Below are 4,342 nucleotides of genomic sequence, written 5' to 3'. Positions count from 1 at the left end.
GGGGGGGGGGGGGGGGGGGGGGGGGGGGGGGGGGGAATGATAAATTAAATGTGTGGAGACAAACTCTTGAGTCTAAAGGGTTCAGGTTGAGTAGGAGCAAGACAGTGTATTTGGAATGCAAGTTTAATGACGTGAGACTGGAGAATGAGGTGGTAATGAAGTTGGAATCACAGGTGGTATGTAAGAGGGATAGTTTCAAGTATCTCGGATCCGTGATTTAGGGTAATGGTGAGATTGACGAGGAGGTCTCGCACCGTATTGGGGCGGAATGGATGAAGTGGAAGCTCACTTCGGGGGTGTTGTATGATAAGAAGGTGCCGCCCAACCTTAAAGGCAAATTCTACAGGGTGGCAGTCCATCCGACCATGTTGTATGGAGCGGATTGTTGGCCAGTTAAGAACTCCCACATTCAAAAAATGAAGGCGGCGGAAATGCAGATGTTGCGTTGGATATGTGGGCTGACTAGGGGGAATAGAGTTCGAAATGAGACTATCAGGGAGAAGGTTGGTGTGACTCCAGTGGAGAATAAGATGCGGGAAGTCCGATTGAGATGGTTCGGACACGTGATGAGGAGGGGCATGGATGCACCGGTTCGTAGGTGTGAGAGGCTAGCTTTGGATGGTTTTAGGCGGGGTAGGGGTAGGCCGAAGAAGTACTGGAGAGAGGTGATTAGGCGGGACATGGAGCAGTTATAGCTCACTGAGGACATGACCCTAGATGGGTAGATCTGGAAGACGCGAATTAGGGCAGAAGGTTAGGGTCAGTTTGGGTCGCTAGTGTAGGGAATTACTAGGTGGGGGTATTATTCTTGTTATGATACCTTGTTTCATGCTTTATTACAAGTATGTTTACTTTTCTCTGTTTACTATTACTTGTGAGTGTCGTATTTATGTTATGCCATCTTGTTCCATGTTTTACTATAAATTTGTTTAGTATTCCGTGTTTCGAGCCGGGGGTCTATCGGAAACATCCTTTCTACTTCTTTAGAGAGGTATGGACTGCGTACATCTTACTCTCCTCAAACCTCACTATGTGGGAATACACTGAGTTTGTTGTTGATTTTGTTGTTGTAATATATTTTATTTAATAATATTTTGTATATCCTACAAATGACCTCTCGTGAATATAGTTCTACTTTTCTCAAAAATCGTAAGAGGAATAAATTAAAAAAAAAAAATACAATTTTGTCGGGCAAAAAAAAGGAAATAGTCTTTAGGAACTACTAGTTGAAGGAATCGAAAGCAGGGTTGGAAAAACGAAAAGGGAAAGTAATACAGTAGGTGGAAAAAAGGTTTTTAATAATCTTGAAAGGGACGCTACCTTTGGAATTATTAGGTTGTCTTTCATAATAATGATGTACTAGTATTTATTTTAAGAATATATTTATCTTCCAATATTTTAATTCTCAGATTATAATATATGTATTATTCCTTTTTGTTTTATATTTTATCATCCGTAAAATAATTCTCGCATAATTTCACTGATACTACTCCTCCGTCCCATTTTCTTCGTCCCAAATTAAGATGACACAGTTATTAAAATAATAATGACTGGTAATACAACTTTATCATTTTGTTCCTCTTAATGATGTCTTATTGTTAGTTCCAATATTGATGGATGACTAATACCAAATCACCATTTATATTCTTAATGGTGTACTCTTAATGGTACTCCTCTTTGCAATATTTTTCAAGAATGCTAATAAAAAGGCGTAATTAATTACACTAAGGATATAATGGGAAAAAAAATTTATCTTGTCTTGATAAGTAAAAAAGAATAAGTAAAATGGGATAACAAATTAAAAAATTTGAGACCAGTAAAATGGGACAGATGAAGTATTTAATAACAATTAAATGCTTTTAGGGTCTGTTTGGAAAGCTACTTATAATTCAAATTATAGTATGCGACAATGATAAGTTTAGTAACTATATAGCCACAATATAATTACAGTGTAATTATAAGTGTACTATTTGGTTGCACGAGTGTAGTAATGGTTATATTAAATTTTTAAAATAAAAATTAATTAACAAAAATTAAAAAGTACTAATATTTTGCAAATAAAAACCCTATAAAGTATGTTAATTTAGGCATGTACAACAACAACATACTACGTATCTTTCTATCAGGTGAGGTTTGGGAAGGGTAAGTGTACGCAGTCCATACCACTAGCTCAGCGTGAGATGGAGAGGCTGTTTTCGATAGACCTCCGGCTCAAAATAAAGCAATGTAAGATAACATAAGGAATAGTAATAAAACAAGAAGATATACTATAAATTAACATTCTCAATAATACTCAAAGCAAGATACTTCGAGTATACACCAAACATACAACATCTTAACCCAGACTAACCTTCTACTCTAATTCGCCTCCTCCACAACTTCCTATCCAGGGTCATGTCCTCGATAAGCTGAAGTTGCTCCATGTCGTGTCTAATCGCTTTCCTTCAATATATTTTCGGTCCACCTCTACCTCGCTTAAAATCATTCCTAGCCAACCTCCCACACCTCTGCATTAGGGCATTCGTTCTCCTCCGCATCACATGACCGAACCATCTCAACCTTACTTTCCTCATCTTGGCTTTCACCAAAGCGACTCTCACTTTATCTAGAATAACCTCATTTCTAATCCTATCTTTTCTAGTTCACTCACACATCCACCGAAACATTCTCATCTTCGCCACCTTCATCTTCGGAGTGTGGGTCTTCTCAACACTCCGCCCCATATAGCAAAGTCGTTCTAACCACCACTCTATAAAACTTGCCTTTAAGTTTGGGAGGTATCTTTTTGTCACACAAGATACCGGAGGCGAGCTTCCGTTTCATCCACCCTACCTCGATCCAATAAGTGACATCATCGTCAATCTCTTCATTCTCCTGAATCATCGACCTCAAATACTTAAAACTATCTCTCTTACTAATAGAATGAGTGTCAAGCTTAACAACCACATCGAACTCATGAGACACCTCGTTGAACTTACACTCTAAATATTCTGTCTTGGACCTACTCAATCTAAACTCTTTAGACTCAAGGATTTGCCTCCAAACCTCCAACTTAACATTAACTTCACTACGAGTCTCATCAATCAGGACTATATCATCCGCAAAAAACAAACAATAAGGCACCTCATCCTAAATGTGGCGCGTCAAAACTTCTATCACCAAGGCAAAAAGAAATGGACTAAGCATCGATCCTTGATGTAACTCCATTAAGACAGGAGAGTGCTCCGAGTTCCCCCCGTTCGAACCCGAGTCTTGACTCTGTCGTACGTATCCTTAATCTCTCTAACATAGACTATAGGTACACCTCTAGCCTTCAAACACCTCCAAAGAACCTCCCTGGGAGCTCTATCATAGATTTTCTCTAAGTCAATAAACACTATGTGCAAATCCTTCTTCCTTTTCCTATACTGCTCCACCAGTCTCCTGACGAGATGGATGACTTCTGTAGTCGAACACCCTGGCATAAATCCAAATTGATTTTCAAAAATAGTAACAATCCTCCGCAACCTCAACTCTATCATTCTCTCCCAAATCTTCATAGTGTGACTCAATAACTTGATACTCCTATAATTATTGCAATCCTGAATGTCACCCTTATTCTTATACAATGGAATCATCGTACTCCACCTCCAAGCTTCAGACATCCTCGCCGTCTTAAAAATTATGTTAAACAACTGAGTCAAACACTCCATACCTACCCCTCCTGTGCACTTCCAAAAATCCACCAAAATCTCATTTGACCCTGTCGCTCTACCCCTTCGCATCCTACGAATAGCTCCCTTAACCTCCCCAACCTTAATGCGCCTACAATAGCCATAATTCTAAAAACTCTCAGAATGTAAGATATATATATATATTTTTTAAATATATTAATTAACAAACATTTATTCTTAACTTATATTATAAAAAATAACTAAACATATACTTTTTAAATTAATATACTTTAATTAAATTAATCATAAAAAAAAACTAAAAGTATATGATTTTTAAGAACATCGTGAAATGCATGTTTGATGAAAAAATTAATATCATAAAATTATTAAAATATTTGACAAAAAGATATGAAATAAAAAATATAGCATAAGTTCAAAATTCAATCAAAAAAAAAAAAACACAATACTCTTATGTCGAATTTCAATATAATGCATATGAATTAATTCAAAACAAAAAAAAAAAGAGTAAGTGTTTAACCTTATTCAATAATGAGTTCGACTTTAATTAAAAATTAGACTACTAACACAATTGTGCTAAATGAAAAAAGATAAATAATAAATAATATGAACAATTGCATGAAATCACAATAAGTAAAGGTTGAAAAATGAGAAGTAAGGAAATGAAGTAT

This window comes from Capsicum annuum, chromosome 2, assembly GCF_002878395.1.
Source record: "Capsicum annuum cultivar UCD-10X-F1 chromosome 2, UCD10Xv1.1, whole genome shotgun sequence".
Classification (NCBI taxonomy): Eukaryota; Viridiplantae; Streptophyta; class Magnoliopsida; order Solanales; family Solanaceae; genus Capsicum; species Capsicum annuum.
Note: the sequence above shows the minus strand (reverse complement) of the source record.